The sequence below is a fragment of the Prionailurus viverrinus genome, chromosome D3 (genome assembly GCF_022837055.1).
Source record: "Prionailurus viverrinus isolate Anna chromosome D3, UM_Priviv_1.0, whole genome shotgun sequence".
In the NCBI taxonomy this organism is placed as follows: domain Eukaryota; kingdom Metazoa; phylum Chordata; class Mammalia; order Carnivora; family Felidae; genus Prionailurus; species Prionailurus viverrinus.
In genome coordinates, this window is record NC_062572.1 from 39,855,867 (window position 1) to 39,878,781 (window position 22,915).

Below are 22,915 nucleotides of genomic sequence, written 5' to 3' on the forward strand. Positions count from 1 at the left end.
AGTCATTATTTTTCGTGGCATGATCCTTTTCATAACAAGCTTGCTATTCTGCCCATAGCTTGAAGGAGGTAGGATCTGGAGGTTTTCCCCTATCAGAGAAGAGAATACTGCAGGTACCAAGAGAAAAAAAAGAATGGCTTCTTTAAACGGAAGATCTGCAGGCGGCCTGCTTCCTCTCCTGCCAGCTCTAATTGGTGTCATGCAGGACATCAGTGTGGAGGGAATTCTCAGAAGACAAGGAGAGGGATCTCTCTGAGTGAAGTGTGGCAAAAGCTGAAAATGGATTAGGGCTGGGTGACGATCTTGATCCTGACGTCGGACCAAAACAAAAAAAGGATTTTTCTGTTGCAGATCTCTCCTCTGCGGTCATTTTTGTACGTAGCGTTTACATTGTCAAACGGGGAGTTTCTGTGTATTTCTGCGAGCCCCAAACTTCGTCATTTCTGGGACAAACTTCTCTTTTGGCGTTTTGACGTGTCTGAAATGGGGATGTGACTTACCAGTTGTCCTCAGCCATGTGGCAACTTATTTCAGTGATTGGAGCCTGCATCAGCAATTGGAGATTGGAGGTCAGCTGATTGGAAGAAAATCTCGGAGGAGTAATGGCCCCGGGAAGAAATAGTGCCTCACCAATGATACGTAGGAGATGGCTGCGGAAAAGCACAGACCACAGTAACTGAGCCGGCCTGCCACTCAAAGGAGTTGGAAATCTGACCCAGTAAAGAATTCGTAGGAATACCTCGGCCAGATGATTCTGTTTCTATGTACTTATTTATGCAAAGAATACCTAAATATTCTAAGAGTTCTTTAAATAACTTAAATGAGAATTCCAACGTATGAGTCACAGCTCGATTGGTGGAGTGCTGTATAATGTGATCTCTTGCAACGAAGGAGGTCCTGAATTTTACAGAAGCTGGTTTGTCACTTCGCTATGCAAAATTTTTTAAATGCTTTATAGTGCTCAGTGCTTATTGATGTGGCTCCTTCTGTGTATTAGCATTATGTTTCTTATGTGTGTCCCTTTATAGGAAACCTCTATCGAATGATCTTCATCTTCTGTTTTGGTCCTTGGAAGATGGTCGGACTTTGATTGAGATTTGTCATTGAGAAGACATTCCTGATTAGGACACTCCAGAAGTCAACAGGCCTAAATTTAGCTGGAGTGTGGCTTTTACACTAGGGAGTAGTAGGAGACAAGTTGAAGGAGGAAGAGTGGGGCCTGATCGTGGAAGGTTTTTAGATACGAGGCTAAAGAATATTTTGGGCTTTACTGGATAGTGGGGAGCCCATGAGGGAAGTTGAGTAGGGAAGAAGAGGGTTTGGCTGGTGATGAATATAAGGATATATTGGAAGAATAGGAGTCTGGAGATAAATGGTCTTGTGTTAATGGCCTAATCCAGAATTTTTCCGAAATGCATTGTAAGGATTTCTCCTCTCAGTGATTGATATTTTGGCAACTCCATGTATTTTTTGTGGTCACATTTAGCTGGAGATCAGTGGCCCACTTTGGGGCTGTTTAGAGTGGAAATTAGATCTATGGAAGATGGGAAGATTTTCATGCTGCTTATTTATCCTTCCAATTAAAATACCTTTGTTATTTGAGATTTTAAAAATAGTGCTTAAAATGGCTTCGAATATATTCTAAAATCCTGAAAAAGAGAAAAAAAAATCTCATCCTCTAAAGACAGCTGCTTTTAATATTTTGGGCAAACACGCTTCTGAAGCTATCTCTTGGAATGTATAATATGCTGTAGCAGAATCGGACAGACTTGGGTTGGGCTCCCAGTCTCGCCGTTTGATGGTTCTGTGACCCGGGTCAGGTCTCCCCTTGGAGTCTGTTTCCTAATTTCTAAAATGGTCTTCATGCTTACATCTCCAGGATATGAGTATTAACTGATAGAACACACGCTAAGCACGACTCATAGTCACTGATACGTAAGTGCTTAGTAAATAGCAGTAGCTTTATTTTGTGTATGTATGGATTCAGATGGGTACATAATATTTTACAAGAATAGATTTCTAGCTTACACATTAATATGTAACCATTTTCTTTTTTATGTAACACTATGTCCTGGGAAGCTCTCTCCTGTATACAAATCTGTATCTATGTCGTTATTTTTAACGGGAGATAATAATTTTCTTTGGGTCCTATGCAGTAAGGTGAAGGATCATTACCTTAATGATAGTGGTTATTTGAAGTCTTGTCATCCAGCCCCTCCTCCTCCTGCTACTTGCCTGTACTTTTCATCATTTGTCTTGTAGCACACACATCAGAGGGCTGCAGTAAAAACAGGACACTTAAGCAAAATTAAAATCTCGAATGGCAGTTGTGCACATCTCAGTGTTGTGTGTGCATATTTAGTTCTACTAAAACAGTCGGACTTTAGCCATATGTTTCTCTGTCACCGACGAGGAATCTGGAGTTCTCTCTTGTCCAGCAAGAGAGTGGATGCGGAAGTGAATACGAGAGAGGCAAATGTCCGGGAGGAGACAAGAGCCCCAAACGGGTTTCATTTCTGTATTTATTGACCGCTCAAGATCTTACACACGTGGTGAACGTGAAGGAAACAATCAGACCGTAATCGTTCACTCGTGTATAAGAAGCGAAGGGTCTGGGGGGCAAATGGAGTTTGCGATCACGGCACATTGGCCCCAGATGGAAAGTTAATTCCTGCAGGTGGCAGAACAAGTTAACTTGTGATCCCACTACAGTATCTCACTAGCTAACCGGGGGCCCTCTCGCCCTGTGGCGGCGGCTTTCCACCCTAAGCTTTTTTCTAACCCATCTATGTGAGCAGGGCCCGTTTCCCCACATTTCTTGATTTCTTTTCACCTGTAATGTGTAGTCTGTTCACAGTGACCTCCCACCAGCACAGCTTAACCTTTAGGTCCCAGGGACCCACGGTCTCCCCACATGCATTCTGGCACATTCCAACAGGCAGCAGACACCCCAGCCTGTAACTGAACTAGACTCTGAGTTCAGAGTCTAGACACTTGAGAGTCTGGGATAGTCTAGGAGGTGTGGTGGGGGCATCGGGCTTCCAGAGACAGCCTTGTTCTGATGTCTGAACCCTCCCTTTGTCTTCAGCAGTGAGGGTTAACAAATGTCAGACTCGGTTCACGGATTTCATGCAGGTGCTCCAGGGATGTGGGCCACTCTGTTGTTTTATAGACTAGCCCATATTTTTGACCCATCTTAGGTTTACTTGAAATCCATCTGGTTTTCCCTACATTCATGTGGCTGAAGAAAATAGCTTTATGGTCTCAAGATGGCGCTAACTGGAAGGGTGCACCTAGGCTTCTACTAGGTTGCCATTGTGGAGTCTGAGCTTGAGGATGGCCTGGAAGTTGCTTGGTGATTTGTATCTGGAGTTACATCGTGGAGGGAGAATTCTAGATTTTTTGTTTACTTCATGCCATTATTTTGTGCTAATAGGTGCTGACTTTTATGAACTTGAGCTTAAAAGGAATACTGTTAGTGGACAAAGCATGGGGTTGGAAAAAGCATAGAACTGACTGGTTTGCTCAAGGCATTTGGAAAGCTCTTCCCCTTAAATCCTGAAATCGAGGTAGCAGTAATTCATGGGGAGGAGCTATGTTGTAGAATAAAATACAGTGAGCTGGAGTAGATCTGGGTCGAAACATCTGCTCACCTTCAGTTAAGTAACTTCGGGCAGGTTGCTTCATTTCTCCGGACAATGTTTCCCAGCTGTGAAATGGCGGTGATCGTGCCAACCAGAAGGTTGAAATGAGACCTATATATCCCAAGACCTCTAGAGCCATGTGCCATGAGAGTAGGCACATAGTAAAACATTTTGCCATTTAAGCTACTTTGTTGTTTGCCTACTTTGCTTGTTCCTAGACACCTGTTAGGAATTGTGAGCCTCCAAAGCTAAATCTGCAAGAGGAGTATGGAATTTGGGGAACATTCCACCTCAAACTCCATAATCCTAAAAGATGACCCTCAATGAGGCTATAGACTTTTGTCAAATTTGCAACTCCAAATGACAGCTGTAGGGGTTTGCAAGGAATTAGCCATGGTGGCTTTCAAATTTTCATGTGTAACAGAACTAGTGGGGGATTTGTTAAAAAGCAATTTCTAGGGATCCGTCCATAGTTCTCACTCAGTAGATCTGGAGCTGTGTCCAGGCATCTGTATGTCCCAGCGGGTGCTTCAGTGGATATTAATTCTGTGACCCCTGGACTGCATTTTGTGATTGCTATCTTACGGAATCTTTCTCGACAACTTTCTAGTTTATTGGCTTTTTTTCTAGTGAATATGTAATCTGGAAAGGTAATGCACTAAATAGTACTAATGTTTGAGAGAATGCTCTGCATAGAGAGCCCTGCCTCGTTTTCACTGTGGCTGGTCTACCGCTTAATCCCTCTTGTGGCCCTAGGAAATTAATTTACAAGACTAAGGAAGTTAGGATTAAAGGTTAGTTTTCTTATCTGTTCAAACAGGATGATGGTAGTTCTGTAGCATAAATGTCGGGAATATTAACTGAGTAAGTAAAAATACGTGGCTCAGTATGTCTTCGGTTGGGTTAATTTTCTTTCTTTTAAAATAGAGTATAATCAGTGGAGAAGATATGCTTCCATGAGTAAAGGTGATTCTATTGATCAAAATCATACTTAGCTATTTGGGTTTTATAGATATTTTTAAGCTGCTATGAAGTTCTTCTATATGTGAAAATTAAAAGCTTTGTGTATACAAATGTTACCATTTTTAGTGGTATCATATAAATGGTAAATGGCCCGATTACATAATGATGCATGTTAATGAGCACTATTTTTCTATATTCCTGTCCAAGAAGGACATACTTTTCACTTCTCTATGTACAGAGGCAACAAAAGCCAGTTGTGTTTCATACTTACGTTACATCAGCTTCTCAGGATCTAAAGATGAATTCCAGAGGGAGTTTCCAGACCTTGGAGCTATAGTTACAGTGCAGCTTGAAGGGTCTTAAGGAGCTTTCCTGACAGCATGGCTCTTGGTATAGAGAGGCTGCAAGTGAGATGGGTTGTTTAACCATCTTCAGACATTGACTTTTCTCCCTCTCATCGCTATGTCTCCAGATGTCACCAAACTTGCATCTTGGAACCACCTGTAAGAGTGCCTGAACAATAAGATCATATATGGGAAGGGTAGAGGCTGGCATATACAGATATCAGTAAATTAAATTTCATAATCTCTTTTTCTACTTAATTTCCAGTGAAATGTTCCTCTGAAACATTTACTAGTTTTACCGGCTCACCATCGTACCTGTTATTTCCACCTGCTCTTATTTAAGAGTTGGCTTTCAACCTAGTGATCTCCTTGCCCGCAACTTCCTCTGGCTAGAATCGTAAACCACCTTCTGTGGACTTCTAGTGTACCAAAGAGTCCGTGTTGCTGGTCGGATCAAACACAGCCCCCTGAACGAGCCCCTCCACTCTGCCCTTGGCAGCTTTCCACACTCTGTGCCTCAGTGAATATTTTAACTGTCCTCCACGGTGAATCCAGGTCTTCTCCACCCGGGCCAGCTTCTGTCCCAACTATTCCTTCTCCAGATGACTCCGGTTCCAGTGTCTGGCAGCCTAAAGAAAGAAGCAAAACAAACCAACCCCGTCTTTTGACTCCGCTTCCTCCTCCAGCTTATTGCCCGTGTTTCTTTTCAGCTGCTTGGCGGTGAGCCAGACTTCTTTGAAATTATGATTTGTCCAAGCAGGATGCTCATTTGGCAACAGTGATAGTTAATTTTAAGACTCACTCTAACGTATACCAAAATACACATCTAGACTCTAAAGACCGGTGATGTGCGCCAAAACATGGCACTTTGAGCCTTTGTAAAGTTTTGCTCCTTTATTCGTTTGTTTACTCCACAGATACTTACGGAAGGCTCCTTATGAACCTGGTACCTTGCCTGGTGCTAGGATTACAGCACTGAACAGGACAGAGCAGACCTATGCTTTCCTGTTCGCCCTGGATTTTAAGCAGGGGGACAGGCAATCAGCAAATAAGTGTGGTTACAGAGAATGATGAATGCTCTGAAGCAGGACCAGATCACAGACTGTGGGTGTAGAGGACTACTTGAGATACTATCATGTGGGGACTTTTAACATTATACAAAGTCCTTTCTGTTTGTATCCCTTCTCTTTGGGTGCGACACCAATTCTCCGTTGTAAGTGGCCCGGGGGCAGGAACCGCATCTGTAATCATCCTGTGTCGTTTTCATTCAGCCATGTCAGTGCTGAATTAATAGCTTTCACTCTTGTCACGCCTTTCCTGTGCCTACCTTTCCGGTGCTGTTATTTTGACTTTGAATACACATTCTCTTCTTTCTCGTTTAGTTTCTTCTCCTGTCCCACTCAGGTGTCGACCAACAGTGAAACTAATGATGCTTGTTACTTAAGTTTGAGTTCGACATTTTATAACCTTAAAGAATGTCCCCCAAATCGTAAAAGCTTTTGCGCTTACAAAACCTACATCTGCCTCTGAGCCTAACCCACTTTCAGCTGCCCCTTTGCTGAGTTCTGACTGCAACTCTGGTTAACGGGATCCAGAACCTTGGCCGTGTCCCAACTCATTCATGTTCTGAAGTATCTCACGGGTATACACGGCAGACATTCCAAAGGCTTGTGTTTATGTGCAACTTGGCTAAAAGAAGCCCCTGAACCTCTCTGAGCAAGAGCTCTAAATTTACAGTAACCTCTTCCTTCTTCCCATAGAATTGTGATGACGAGGTGTGTGATTGATGTGAAAGCACTCTTCCAGCTGCGAGGATGCGTACGATAATAATCAACAGTCTTGGTAGGGAGTTAGGATGGCAAACGTTAGGGGAAGGAACATGTTTGACTTCTTTCCTGCTCTGCTCCCACCGTTCTGTGCCTTCACTTGCTCTGCTCACAGTGGAATGTATGCTGAGTACTCACCAAAGGCCGGCACCGTGCAGGTGTCAGCAATAGAGCAGGAGGAAAACGAACAGCAGTACTGACTCTCCTGGGGCTGCCTGTCCCCCAGGGCACAGAGATAAGTAATTGCCTGCTTGGCAGTGCCCATCCGCCATGACTGGTGCGTAGTAGGGGAATTGGGGCACTAGATGAGACAAAGGAACCTCACCTACGCAGACTTGGGTGTGTAGTCCTGGAAGGAGAGGACAAGATGTCCGACCCAAGACCTGAGCGCCGTGACCTAGCATGGGCGGGTGACAGAAACAAGGGAGGGCTGTCAGGGTCCAGGGTAGGCTAGGAGGGGGTGTTTGAGGTGACTGGGAATCCTGTACAAAAGCCGAGAGGAAAGAGGGAGCTGAGTCACTTCAGGGAATTGAAGGAACTTGCCTCTGGCTAAGAAGCAGGATGGGATCCAGGGATAGTAGGGAGAAGATAAGATGAGCTTTGGAGGCCGCTAGGCTCAGCGTTCAGGGCCCCATGAGCCATCACCTGGTGGGTGGTACAGAGGCAGTTGCCCTGTTGGAGGATGTGGTCAAATGTGATTTGCAGAAAAGTTACTTTGGCTCTCGTAGTAACCTGGGGAATTTACTTTTTAGGGGACGATGTAGCAGTTGTAGTTAAAATTACTGTCTTTGAGGGGCGCCTGGGTGGCGCAGTCGGTTAAGCGTCCGACTTCAGCCAGGTCACGATCTCGCGGTACGTGAGTTCGAGCCCCGCGTCGGGCTCTGGGCCGATGGCTCAGAGCCTGGAGCCTGTTTCGATTCTGTGTCTCCCTCTCTCTCTGCCCCTCCCCCGTTCATGCTCTGTCTCTCTCTGTCCCAAAAATAAATAAACGTTGAAAAAAAAAAAAAAATTAAAAAAAAAAAAAATTACTGTCTTTGAGTCATTTGAGTGAACAAATGAATCAATAAACTTAATAAGTCCTGACTGCACAGCCGTCTAGATTCATAACTTTGGGAAATACTTAGCCTTAAAAATTTCACTTCGGTTTTCTATAAACTAGGAATAATCACACTTCACAATAAATCAGCCCTTCCAGGAACCCTGTAAGTCCTTTACACGTAGTAAGTACTCACCGCCCAGGGAAGAATTCAGGGTAGTTTGAAGTAAGGACATGGTCCTGGAGATGGAGGGAAGTGAGTCACTCGGGGAAAGTGTTGAGGAGGTGGGACTTAGGAGGTGGAATTGGGACGCTAGGTGATGCGTCAGGTTGGGGAGGTGGGGGAGAGGGGAGTGGCCCCACTTACTGCTCCTGAGCTTACATCCACCAGGGGGAGCCCTGGGGTGATGGTGGGGTTAGTGACAGTGGCACAGTCGTCAGGAGTTGGTCCCAAGGGTCCTGTGGGACCTCCAGGAAGAGATGTCCAGGAGCCTTTACACAGGAGTCTGCCCACTGGAGAGGTCCAGCTTCAGGGTCAAGACTCGGAGTCATTAAAATAGGAAGGTCATTAAAGCCGGGGAAGATGAGTGCAGTATCCTACAGAGAGGACGTCGGGGAAATGTGTTTCAGGAAGGAGCGGTGTCCCGGGCTCCTGAGTACCCAGGAGATCCTGTTCCCGAAACAATTTTGCATTTAGTGGCCTCGAGGCTGGCCAGCTCTCAGTCAGGAGCCCAGAGAGGTGCCCATTTCCCTGCTCTCATTTCTCTCCCCGGCCCAGGGCGTCCAAGGGGTGGGGTGGACTGCAGTGGGTTCAGGAGAAGAGGAAAGTAAGGAACTAGGAGAAACGCACACAGTTGCAGGGCTGGGTTAGCTGGGTTCTCCTAGAAAGACTGGAAGCATGGGCTATGAGGTATGAGACACCCTATGAATTTCTGTCCACAGTGTTTTATTCTTTTTAAAGAAGTATATTGAGAAGCAAAGGTGACATTGCTAAAAATACCACCTATGTAGAGAAGGGGCTGTATTTAAAATTGTGACAGGCAGCTTACTTTAAAGCACTGAGCATAGATTTGCCGTGTTTTCTTTTATACAGCCCTATTCTGTAGACCGTGAAAGGTTCTAATTTGAGAAAAGTGCCAGAAAAGTGATGACGGCCTTTTCATTCCCTTCATTCGCCCCCTTTTCTCCTCGTGATAACAAACGATTCTACGAGGGGTAAAATATTCTTGATCCTAGCTGAACAGAAGTGCTGCCTTTTACTCAAAGGTGAATGTCAAGACGACCCATGGATGGTGAAGGAACCCGAGGATGCTGGGGTAGGGTTGAGGATTCTTTTCTGAAAACAGTGCAAAATATTTCGGATCCGCAGAAAGGTTGAGGAATAATATGGTGACCCCCTGTGTACCCACCGTGCAGCTTAAGAAGTAGAACAGAAGTGCTGGATCTTGCCAAGCTCTCCTTCCCAGTTGTGCCTTCCTCCCTCCCCTGAGCGGCCATTTTTCTGGATTTGTGTTTAGCCTAATGATAACCGTTCTTTAGTCCTTTCCACTTATGATTTAGAGTATCACCAAATTACTTGTGGTATTGTTTTAAATGTTTAAGAAACAAATGATGTGCTCTATATATCCTTTAGCAGCTTGCTTTTGTCAGTCAGCGTTGCGTTGTGTTCGTGCACATTGACATCTGTCGTATTCTACGGTGTATTTCTTGGTGGGGATCAGATGCGTTAGCCAGTGTTCGTGGCTTCCTTACTCATCCTGGAACAGGGTCATGCTTCCACCTCAGAGATGTGGTACTTGCTGTCCCCTCAGCCTGGAACATTCTCCAGCAGCATAGTTACCCAGCTTGCTTCTGGCACGTAAGCCCCCCACCACCTCGCGTTCCATCCAACACTACCTGTTCCCTTCCTTGCTGACGTTTCTTTATATTAAACATATTTTACTCATTTATGTTTCTCGTGCCTCTGCCCCACCCAGAGAATATCAGCTTCGTGAGGACAGGCCTTCTAGCTGTTTTGTTCACTGACATAAACCCCAGCTCTTAGAACAGTGCTGAGCACATAACACGTGCCCAGGACATATTTAAATGAAGGAGTTGTTTAAAATATGATGTGAGACCATCTCATGAATTTACGAAGGAGAAGTCTAAGTCACTCTTTAACGTTTAGTGGCTCTGGTTTAGTTACAAGTGATTTTAACTTTAAATTGTAAGTATAACCTTAAAAAAGTGAGATCGTCTGATGAGAAAACATGCCCGTATGGCCTGCGGGATGGTTCTTGGGATGTAAAAGAATTGATATGTGTGCCAGATCAAGACATACGTCACTGAGCAGTGTCATGCTTCCAGAGTGACAGTTGGGTTCCAGTCATTTTCGATTAACTTGGACTTGGTATTCTTGATGGCTCGTTAGAATGTTGTAATTTACTCCCTCCTTAAGAATTAGCACTTGCGCGTTGTCAGTACCTTCCCAGACATACCATCTGGCCTGCCCCCTTTTTCCCCTTCCAATTTTAGCACCGTCTAAGGTAAACAGCTTTTTTTTTTTTCCTTGCCAATGAATATTCCATTGTCTTGTAATTTAGAAAATCATTTGTACATCTCTCATGTTCCCTCTTTGTGCTGGGAAAATCAAGGTGCAGTTGGTTTTTAATTCTGAGCTCTTCCGGGAAATATCAAGTAGATAAGTGAGGTTTTGATTAGGCATGCATTCTAATGAAAGCAAACTGAATGATAATTTTTCATTTGGAATACAGTAGGAGGTAGAAAGGTATAAAGCTATTTGTATTTTCACAGCTGGCAAAATCAGCCACAACTTAAAGAATTTCTTATCCGAAAGAAAGTTCTCATTACTGCCTGATTTCTGTTTCTTTATAGGAAATTTAATTTTTCTCTAAATCTAAGTATCGTGTCTAGAGCACAGGAGGGCGGCAATCCGGAATTTCTTTCTGTCTAGGTCCAGATACTCGGCATCAGTGAAGTGGAATGGGCTCTCTTCATTCTTCAGTTTGTTTTCAATTACAGTTGACCTTTGAACAACACCGGTTTGAACGCAGGTCTACTTCATGTGGATTTTTTTCGGATAAATATAGTACAGTGTGTTCTGATTTGCTTAATATTTTCTTCTCTCTAGCTTTATTATAGGAATACAGTACGTAATACATATTACAGAATCGTGTTAAATCACTGTTTGTTATTGGTAGGGCTTCAGTCAACAGTAGGCTATTAGAACCACAAGTTATTCACAGATATCCAGCTGTAGGGGGTGGATAACCCTCATGTTGTTCAAGGGCAAACTGCATATTCCTTTTTTCTTGATGCCAAGAGTGACTTATTCCTTCACGAGGCTCTGAGATTAGTGTGAGTTGAGCATGTCCGGTTGATAAAGGACGGCTGACTGACAAGATGCCAAATTAGATATTCTGACAACTGATGATGTGGGAGTCCCACACCCCCCATAACCGTTCCTCATGAAGTTCTTCAGCTGATGGCCCACAGGATTAGGTTTGCCCAAGACATCCAAGTGTTCCACCCCTTAGGGTCCATCTGCGGTTGGCTTCACAGAGTCTAGGATGCCTGATGGCCACCGCGACTCCATTTGAAGCCATAATTCTTCAGCGTGGGCTTTAGTCAGGATTCCGTTTCAGGCCCGGGTCAGCAAAGCTGGTGTTTTGAAGTTCTCTTGAAAGAGACTGTGCGGACGTAGATCATTGTTTTTCTGGCTTTCTCGTGAAATGGAATTGTCTGGTGAAACAGTCTTGTTTCTTGGTGTTCTTTTATCTGATACTGAAAGGAAGATGAAGTTGAAAACATTTTAGTAGAAATACTAGCATCATTATGATCCTCATAAGCCTTAAATATGCATCGACCATTTCTCCTATAGAAAGTATCTTTTTTGGAAGAGGTAACTAGAGACACTGACTGCAACGGTTTTAATGCATCTGCCTGATAGAGAAGTTGATGGAGTGGTAAAGATGTCAATTTAGGTATTCCTTAATAATGCAAGATTTAGAAGGCCTGTGTGCTTGCAGATCATTCTCACACTTTGAAGTTCTAAGAAAATGTGAATCTTCGTGTTTTGTATTGTATATGTAATAGCTATATAATAATCGTACATATGTATTGTGGCTATAATATATTTATATGTGTTATAATTAGTGTGGGAGTTTGGGATCAGATTTGTGACAGACAGTTCATTGTCCCTATATATCATACAACGTGTATGTTTAGTCCCAGCTCAGTCACTTTTTTCTAACAGTGCAGTCATGAGCAAGTTCTTGAGTTTCTTTAACTATTTATTTATTTATTTATTTATTTATTTATTTAATTTTTGAGAGAGAGAGCGAGCAAGCACATGATCAGGGGAGCGACAGAAGAGAGAAAGGGAAACAGGATCCGAAGTAGGCTCTGGCTGACAGCAGAGAGCCCGGTGCGGGGCTTGAATTCACAAACAGTAAGATCATGACCTGAGCAGAAGTCGGATGCTCAACTGACTGAGCCACCCAGGCGCCCTCTTGAGAGTTTCTTTACCACGGTTTCTTCACCTGCAAAGTGTGAATGGTAATACTAGCCTTAGGTTTATGTGACATTTATGCGCATGTGCATATCCAAAACGGGAATTGTAGTAAAGCTGGCCTGATTGTGTTGTTATCTGGGTTATTAATATTACTAATACTTCATAGAGTTGGATTCAAAATGTGAGTTCATGGAACAGCGCTGATCCACGTGAAAGCTTTCCTAGGCCATGCTGTTGCTCTCGGACAGACTCCTCATTGCTTTGGTTGTCTGGCTCCTACACTGACCACCCAGGCCCCTGGGCTGTCCAGCCCTGCTCTCCTTGGGCGCAGCAAGGAGCAAATGTTGAAAGGGCATCAAAGAAGGGGAACTTATGTTACTTGGCTGCTCTCATTATTTCATTTCATTTTGAATGGAATACAATGAAGTGTGGCATATCCGTGCTAAAACTGAGTTCCCTGCAATGCATGATTAAAAGTGAAGGATTGAAATAAACTAGACAGGTGATCTCACCGTGTTAACATTTGTCGTGTGCATCTTTCAGTCTGACCAGCACCTGCTCCCTTTTGCTCCAGAGAATTGCTCCTGACTCCTTTGTTGTGATTATCTGGGACTGGCAATCCAGGCTGCCTGCTCCCTGGCTACAGCGGTAGGCTGGGTACCCAGGCCTTGTCTGTCACGCTCCTCCGTTCCAGCCATGTGATCGGGCCAGCTCAGCAGATCCTCCCAGGACGTGTCCACAGATAGAGTGAAGGGGCCTTAATTTTCCGAGCGGTGGAGAGAGAACAATGTGGCCTCCTTGCATGGCCCAAAGGGCATCGAGTCAAAAGGAGACATGAGATTATATTTTAGCAACATAGAATCCCTGATCTGCCCTGTTTCCTGAAAATGGCCGATGGAAGTAGTTTGTTTATATTTGTTAATTAAGGATGGCAGGAAAGCAGCTGTCAGCAGTATAATACTGTAGTTAAGAGCCCAGCCAATTACTGTCTGTATGACCAGAGGAAAGTTAAATAACCTCTCTGTGCTTTAGTTTCTTCATTTGGGAATAGTGATAATACCACTCCATAGGTTTGTTGTAAGAATTAAGTAAGCAAATATATTTAGAGATATCTGTATATATACACATACACATATGTATTTGTAGGGCATTATAAAAATATATACATATTTTTAAGATCCTTTTTATTTTAATCCAAAAGCTTTTAAAACAAAAAACCTAGTAAGGGCATGATCTTGGGCAGCCTTTCTCAAAGAAGACAAACTGATAACCAACAGGTATTAAACTTTAAGAATTGAATATATCTTGAAAATTAAATGGGGAAGAATTGCATTTTACTTTGCAAAAAGATTGTACCTAACCCTTTTAGGCACAAATTTATGTGTACATTTATCTATAGCAGTTTGAGAGTATCCGTATGTTTGACTTGGAGTGTTGGTTTATTGTTTCGATTGACAAAAAACCCGACTCAAATAGTTTGAGGAAGGAAAAAGAGAATTCGTCAGGAGGAGGCTGTGGTGGTCTAGAATCAGAGGAAGGCATGGGGGCAAAACGGAACTTGGAGAGATCCACTTTAAATAGCTTCTGTCCAGAAACCATTGTGGGTGATGTTTGGCTCAGTAGCCACATCCAGCGCCGTTTCATGTTCTGTGATGTCCGTTTACCAGTTTGTGAAATCGGAATGTATGGAAACCGTTGCCTTCGTGGTAATTGTGGCCCGTGTAGAACGTGCACAGACCTGGCCTCGTGGAAATTTTAGTGGGTATCACTCCCTCTGTATATCCCTGCTTGCTTGACCTGTGATGATTTTTGAGATTGGGTCCTTGTTCTTTCAGTCTTGAAATACAGTCTGTGTAATGTGATTTGTGGTGCACTGAAGTAAAATGGAAAACTTGTCTATTGTGTCTACGGCTTTGCTTTGTTACGTTTCATTGTTTACTATTTGGCTCCTCGTGGGATGACTTTTAGGAGCGATGTTAGTTTTTCATGGTTTCAAATCACTGAATGTAGACATGGGTCAGAAACCAGGGGAATAGATGTGTTCTAAAGGCTTTGAACTCTAATGACATTTTATGGTGAGCAGGCTGATGAAAGCACTTATGTGTTTTTGAAGTCGAGCACAAAACAATGAAACCTACAGCCTCGAAAAGAGAGTCTATCGAGTATGACTTGCATGAAAAATACCTTTTATCCAGATCACCATTTATGTCCACAGATATTACGTTGTTTGTGTTATTATACTGTAACTATAAACTTCTGTTTGGTATTGAAAGGAGTAAATGTTTCTGCTCTACAAAGATAACCCTTTTAGTTACGGTCAACAACCTCCTGAGATGCATTGTTTGATAATGTTTAATTGTGTTCTTGCTACAAGTTAAATTTTTGTTTATATTGTATATTATGATTAAGGCTTTTAATGGCTGATGTTGAGACTAGTTGTCAATATTTCAACATCTTGTGACTAAGGTAATCACAGTGATATTGAGTGCCACCTAAATTGTTTATACTCATCCACTTATTCACCAAATTTTTTCATGAGAACCTATTCTATGTCATGCACTTTACTACCTAGTGGTGAGCAGAAACCAGAAAATTTCTGCCCACATGGAGCTTATATTCTAGTCAGATTTTCTGCTATCTCCTCTTAGGCTGCAAAATCCTTGTTAGGTAGGTATCATGCCCAGTCTCTAAGTTCTGAGTGCAGGTTTGAGCTTTAAACTCTTTGAACCTGGGAGGTGAGGGAGGGAGGCATGGGTGACATTACCTGGAAGAGAAATAATACAAAAGCTAATTAGTGTCGCATTTTCTCATTGTGTTCCCCTAAGTGATGAATGTCAATAAGAGTGTTATTCTGTGTAACACAGATGGGGAGAAACTAGTTTAAAGTGTTACTGTTTTATTATTTAAAAAAATTTTTTAATGTTTATTTTTGAGAGAGCGAGAGAGAGAGAGAGAGAGAGAGAGAAGGAGGGAGGGAGGAAGAGGAAGAGAGGAGGGACAGAGAGAGAGGGAGACACAGAATCCGAAACAGGCTCCAGGCTCCGAGCTGTCAGCACAGAGCCTGCTACGGGGCTCGAACTCACAAACCGTGAGATCATGACCCGAGCTGAAGCCAGACGCTTAACCGGCTGAGCCATCCAGGCGCCCCTCTGTTTTATTATTAATCAGATTTCACATATTAGTTTTTAGATATTTTTTTCTTCAAATAGGATTGTTACCATGGAAACGTTGGGTTTAAATTCCTGGAAAATATTTGAAGTGAATTTATCTTTAATTTTTTTATTTGATTGGCAGTGACCTTCATAACTAATATTCATACAGAAGATAGATGATTATACTTTGGCCTTTCCTAGCCAGGAGATTTTTAACTCCTGGGGAGTTGCTTAACCATCCCGACCTCTCTCCCTTCCTTTCTCATAAGAGGCAGGCAGCTTGATTGTCTCTCCTAGATTAATAGTCTGTGACTCAGAAACATGTCCAACTGACACAACTCAGAGATAAATCTGTCAACCTAGTTGATTTGACCTTGATTATTCTTTCCATGACTTGAAGCCTGTTTCTTCTGGGGGCATGTCTGGTTTGACACCCTTGAAATGTTGTCAGTTACCGTGTCTTGCCGTTAGTTGGTATGTCGTGAAGCCCAAACAGTGAAGGCGGAGATGCGGCCACAGGTCGTGGCAAAGACCCTTGACTCACCTCGGAAGACCGAGCAGTCTCCTTGTGGAGCAGCACTCGCCGCTTTGATCCACGCGGATGTTCTGGGTTTTGGTTGTCCTCACCAGCGTTTGCATTGCTGTGGACGAGGACGATATTCGTCATTCTAGTGATTTCCATGAAAATTGACCAGTGTACAGCTTGTGGGGTGACCAGCTACTGGGGGAAAAGTTATTCCTCCGCTAAATCCACCTCAAAGATGGAGGGAAGGTGTAAAGGCTTTCTGTGGAGAAACAAAGGCTGTGTGTTGGATGGACCTCCCAGCTGAAAATGAAGAAGATCCTACGGTGACTCAGTGAGGAGACCTTGCAAAGGTGTCTTCAGAGCCCAGTTCATGACTCCAGGGGTGGGGGACACCGAGCTGGTGGCTTCAGCACTGTCTTTTAGGAAAGGCATCCAACAGTTCCATAGGAACCGACCTTTGCTATTAAAACCTACTTGGGGGCGCCTGGGTGGTTCAGTGGGTTAAGCATCCGACTTTGGCTCAGGTCACGATCTCAACAGTTCGTGAGTTCGAGCCCCGCGTCGGGCTCTGTGCCGACAGCTCGGAGCCTGGAGCCTGCTTCGGATTCAGTGTCTCCCTCTCTCCTGCCCCTCGTCTGCTTGCACGTGCTCTCTTTGTCTCGAAGATAAATAAATATTGGGAAAAGAAACGCATAAAACCTATTTGGCACTTTGTTGAGGCCTAGCAGTTCTTGGTTACAGGTGATGGCTAAGTGACTATTTGCCTGAGGAGTTTGGAAAAGGAGAAAAATGGGAGACGAGATGGACACGTCAGAAGTAATTGAGGGGTTGGGTGGGCAGAAAAACAAGAGGGTTTCGTCGTCATCGATCTCCCCCTTCCTTTACTGGAAGTGGCGCGGAGCAGTTTGACAGGCTGGGAGGACATCCTCGCACGTGTCTGCACCTGTACGGGGCGGACGAGCGGACCCGCGCCGCATGGACCATGTTCGCTGGGAACGTGATGTGTGCTTTCACCGCAGAACAACTGTCGAGGATTTGTTGTTGTTTCGGTCATGTTTTCTTCTCCTCAAAGCTTCGCGTGGGTCGTTTTCCCTGCAATTTTTCTCTCTTATCAACCCTATAATTTTATTGTAATAATTCACTGTGGGATGTCACTTGACACACAGCCGAGCCGACGTCTTTGCGGGGCATAACAGATTGCCTGCTAATGTGCCAAACAGACGGGTTCAGACGCTTTTTCGTGAGCCGCCGCTTATTGTTTGAAACTTCTGAGATCCTCGTACCAAAAGGAAAAGCTGGAGTCGTCCCATTCGAATACTCCTTTTTGTCTTCAAATACGCGTCCACGTAGAAGGACGTTTGTTGTGCCATCATCCCTCAGTTGAGAGCACGGAGAAACCCTAAACGACCGGGGGAAGCCAGTTGCCTGAGTGTTTACATCCCTACAGTGGCCACTGGTCGCTGTTAAACATTAGGGGATAGTCCCATCCATCTAGTACGGAAACTGTTAAGAAATCGTATTCACGCTACGCTGCTTATTCGTTAGTTCATTCAGCACATATTTCCCGAGTGCCCGCCGTTGAGTGCCAGGCATCATTCTGAGAACTGAAGGTAGAGCAGCGAACGAGCCAACAAAAGTCCTCGCTGTCCCGGCGGTTGCGCTGTAGCGGCGAGAAACCGTACGTAAACGATACATTAATACAGAATGTGCGAGGTCTGAGAAGGGTCACGGAGCCAACAAAGCCGGGAAGAGGAATCGGAAGGGCAGGTTGAAATTTTGGAGAGCTTTAGGGGAGGCGCTGCGTGGGAGCTGAGCCCTGGAGGGGGCGGAGGGGAGGCCATGGGTGTCTGTCTGCGGTAGGAACACTCCAGCCTAAGGTGTGAGGTGGCGATGGGCCTGGCGGCTTTAGTTGCTCCAAGGACGCAAATATGGCCTGAACGGAGAGAGGGAGAGTAATAAGGTGGGAGGTCAGGGAAGAAATGGGGCCGCGCGCGGCACAGCTTTGGCTTCCCCCTAGTGCGATGGGAAATGTTTGGGGGCTTCTGAGCAGAACGGTCTCCTGACCTGAGCTTCGACCCAACCTTCTGTCTTAAGACATGAACTCTAGGGGCGCCTGGGTGGCTCAGTCGGTTAAGCGTCCGACTTCGGCTCGGGTCATGATCTCACAGTTCGTGGGTTCGAGCCCCGCATCAGGCTCTGTGCTGACAGCTCAGAGCCTGGAGCCTGTTTCATATTCTGTGTCTCCCTCTCTCTCTCTCTCTCTGACCCACCCCTGTTCATGTTCTGTCTCTGTCTCAAAAATCAATAAACGTTAAAAAAAAAAAATTTAAAGACATGAACTCTAGAAGATGTGTAAAGAATAGATTCTGTGGGGAGGAGAAAGGAAGGCCAGAGAGAACAGTTAGCTCAGTACAGTGATCCAGGGGAAGGAGAAGCTGTCTAGAGCCATGAGACTGGTTAAGCTCTTTGAAGACTGAGTGTAGGTAGAGAAGAGCAGAGCTCTAAGGATTGAGCCCTGTCGTACTCCGGTGTCTACAGACCCAAGAGCAGTTGGGTAGGGGGAAAACCAGGAGCCTGGTGTCGGGAGTCCTAAAGGAGAAAGCGTTTGAAGGGGGAGATGGTGCCTGTGCCCTGTGTTGCTGATAGAAAAAGCAGGGTGTGGAGCTGTGTCTAGAAGATGTTTGCCTTTTGTTTAAAACAGGGGAGCTGGGAGACCTCTTTGTGCTTGACAACTGAGTATCTGGTGTGGGGGGGATACTCAAAAACCTTGACCTTGTGTCCTCCATAGAGGCACAGTGGGGCTCCAGTAAGGTGAGAGGGAGACTTTGAGTTTAAAAATCACAGGAGGGGCGCCTGGGTGGCTCAGTCGGGTAAGCGGCCGACTTCGGCTCAGGTCATGATCTCGCGGTCTGTGAGTTCGAGCCCCGCGTCGGGCTCTGTGCTGACAGCTCAGAGCCTGGAGCCTGTTTCAGATTCTGTGTCTCCCTCTCTCTGTGACCCTCCCCCGTTCATGGTCTGTCTCTCTCTGTCTCAAAAATAAATAAACGTTAAAAAAATTTTTTTAAAAATCACAGGAAAGTGGGTGATGGACATTGAGGAGGGCACCTGCTGAGATGAGCACTGGGTGTTGTACGGAGACTAATTTGACAATACATTTCACATTAAAGAAAAATCAGTTAATTTGGGGGTGCAAATAAGCTATTACTAATTTCTAATTCTTCAAAACATTTAAGCTGAGAGCAACTACCACGTGTCCCTTCTTTTTTCTTTCCTTGGCACTTTGAGTAGATCTTCCTGTGGGACCATGACAGGCTCTCACCCTGTCAGACTCTCAGATCGTACTTGGTGCATGCTCTTCATCCATTCACGCGCTCACAAACATTGAGCGCATAATTGTGCCAGGGAGTGCTTGAAATGTTGGACGGCGGAACCGTGAACCAAATAGACAAAATGATACTGCTGGTCTTTGATACCCAGCCCTCTTCCCTCACAACTAATCCCTGCTTGATTTATGGAGCCATATGGATCTTAGAGATTCTAGTAAAATATTGTTCATATGCCTCTGGCTTAAGACTCTTCCAGCTCAAGGCTTCCTTGAAGCCTAACTCTAATTTATGACACTGTTTCTGTGAAAAACAGGATTGTTGGCTCTCGACCACCATTTTACAAGTAGCATTTTAGAAATAATTAATTGGCAAGTGGGACCTCCCCTTACTCTACTTTAGCCATTCTGATCAGCAGCTTTTGTGCAATAATCAACCCTTGGTTACCTCTGCTGATAGAAATATGTAGCAAATAGTATACATCTTGACTGCCGAGTTAAAAGAAATCAAATCTGTCTCACTAATTGTTTTGCTTAGGTCAGTCTTAAAATGAGTTTACGTTCATCAAATCAGCTGATACCCAGGACAATAATCTAGCTACATGCAGTGAAGTGGAAACTTTGGAAGTTCACGGTGTTGAGCGTTTTTGGTTTAAGGAGTCCCGGGGGGGGGTGAAAGGAACAGTGACCCATTATTTCCATCAGAGATAGTTTTAAAGCCCTATTTTGATTCTGGAAGAAATAAGCCAGTTTATTGGGAAATTCACCGGGGAAATGACTGACAGTGTCAGGAACCAGCATGGACATGTTAGTCCCCTGTTGACCATGTGATTTCTGGCTGGAGAAATTCTGTCTCTCGTCAATAGAATGAGCAAGAGGAACAAGAATTTCCAGATGCTTGCTTCATATAACAGAGGGCGCAGGGAGTCCTCGGGCGGGAGAGCTGGTCTTCACATCCATTCCTTAAATATTTCCCTAAAGTATCCTCTTAATTTTGTATTAACCGTGGCATTTCAAAACCCACAAAACAGATGAGCCCTTGGTCTTCGTTGCTATCCTGTGCTTTCAAGTAGCAGAACGTGTTAGTTCCCAGAGGCGGCCCGGTGTCCGTTGCGTGGGAGGAACACGTGCGTAGGTTGTGTGAGCATCCACCCCGGACTGGGGCGCTGAGTGTGGTCCGCAGACCAAAGGCATCTGTAGCTTCTGGAACGTTTGTCAGTCAACACCATCTTACCATCCCAAGGAGCCCGTTCCAGTTATTAGCTCCGGGGGGATCTGACTTCTTATGGGCCCTTGAAGGGTGGTTGATTGTAACAGTCATTGTTTTGGTCCGAGAAATGGGTTTCCTGAGGTTGAGGACGACCGCTCCCTGCAAACGCAGCAGGTCCTTCTCTGTAGAGAAAATCTGCTGCTCTACATTTGTTTCTTGTGAGTACCGAGACCAGAATCAGAGGGGCGGAGGACGGGGCTCTGTGTTTTGAAAATGGTTTCATTTTCTTAAAAGTCAGACTCCTTTTTGTCTCACAGACGGACTCCAGTTTGAAGCGTGTTGCTTCCTCTTTTACTTTTTCACTTGCCCCTGTCTCGGACTTGTACTCTCTTTGCGGGCACTGTTGGCCTTAAGGATTTTTGAAATGGTGAGATTTTTGATGCTCCCTCCTAGTTCCTTCTTGCCACACCGTTTTTGGTTAATCCTGCTGATGGTGCCTGGAAAGGAGAATTACGTAAAAAGCTGGGCGAGCTGCTGTAACTGGTTCTGTACTGATGTTCTCTGCAGCTTTGCATTAGGAAGTTGCTAGTATCATTTTGAACTTCCCATTTTTTTATGCTTAGTCTCAATTTCCTACTCATGTAGTTGGCTCAAGAGTTCATTCTAAAGCAAACCTTGCCTGTAGAACAGACCTATCCGTTGCAAACAATTCACATTTGCTCCCCAAGCTGAATGCTGAACAGTGGTATTCCAGTGGTGCCATCTCGAAGAGGACTTTTTAGGGAATGCTGTAAAGCAAAACATTCTCAGTTCCACCCAGCAGTGTATGCTGCGGCAGCTGGAAAGTCTAATTATAGGCTGGGAAGTCCCTTAGGAATTACAGAAAGTGTTAGCAGGACTGCGTGTAAATGACAGCTGTTTGCCTTGGGCACCCGGGAGCCAGAGTGCATATAGAATAGATACAGTGTCCTGCCCGGCATCTGTTGGCTTTAGATACTTGCGAAAATCACCCTACTTAGTGTTAGTAATAATAAATTGATGGTCAATCACCGTAATCGTGTTGGCTTAAAAAGCCCTGTGAGGAAGAGAACGCACACCTTCCTTGTGTAGGTCAGAATTGTGTGTCTGAGAATCTGACTATTCAGTTCATGTAGACTTAAAGATAGCAGAGAAATTAAATGTGATATACCTGTAATTTGGAATAGCAGACTATGTATGGGTGCAGCTGGGCCCTGTCTACACTAATGGATGCTAGGACCAAGGAAATCCCACCTCCCTGTCAGAAACATATGGCATGAGAAATATTCCGTCTGTTTAAAAAAAAAAAAAAAAAAACAAACAACAAAAAACCCTCAAGCACCAAAGTAATACCAAGAAAGTGCTAATGATTCCTCTGAATATACTTCTCAGACAGCATTTTTTGTAAGTTCATTTGAAAATCTATGCTTTCAAACTGAGGGTTGATGGGGGGATGGGGGAGGGGAAAGTGGGTGATGGGCATCGAGGAGGGCACCTGTTGGGATGAGCACTGGGTGTTGTATGGAAACCAGTTTGATAATACATTTCACATAAAAAATGAAAATATATGGTTCCTTTATAACTTTCATTAATGTTTTGACATTTCCTGATAAAATACATTATGTATTTTATTACCACATACATTAATAGTATTCAATGCAAATAAACTAGCTTTGTGTACTTGTCTTTGAAAGAGAAGAAAATGACACTGAAAATGAAAAATAATTATTTACAGGTGGGCGGTAATGCTTATGTGTAAATGGAGGAAGAAAATGTATTTCAAGAGTAATCATATTACCTGTATTTTCACCACTCACACAGTACAACGTCTTATTTTGGTTGTATTTTCAAATTCCTCTTCTAAAGAGTGCAGGAACGTGTATGCTATTTGTGATTGGCATCAGATACAAAAATGTATGTCAACTTTTTTTGTTGTTGCTCTATCCTGTAAAGGGAAAATGAACCTCACACCATAATCAATGGTGAGGATTATACTATATTAACAGCTGTTCTGGCATTCTGTTTCAGTTAGGTTGGGGCCGGAAGGAAGAATTGCTCCATACTGAAATAATCATTGCATAAGGGTTGATGTCAGCTATGTTGCTGTTGAGAGTTGTAATTTAATACAGAAGATACACTAAGGAAAATGCTCATTTTCTTCTACTTTTGTAACCTTATAATTATGCTTTTGCCTCTGTATTAACCAAGCCAAAGTCTTACTGAAGTGAATTTCAAGTTGAAAATGCAACTTTAGCGTTATCATTTTAATCATCAGCTTTCTGTTAGGAAATACATTGACATGATTTTCTACGCTGGATAAGCCGTTATTCCTGTAAGTCACTATATCCTGTACACTTTGGG

At 44.1% G+C, this 22,915-nt stretch overlaps 1 protein-coding gene across 2 annotated transcripts in view; it reads left to right on the top strand.

The window, feature by feature from the left end:
• Positions 1-22,915, top strand: part of EPB41L3 (erythrocyte membrane protein band 4.1 like 3) — a 149,725-nt gene that overhangs the window by 4,761 nt on the left and 122,049 nt on the right. The window lies entirely within an intron of this gene.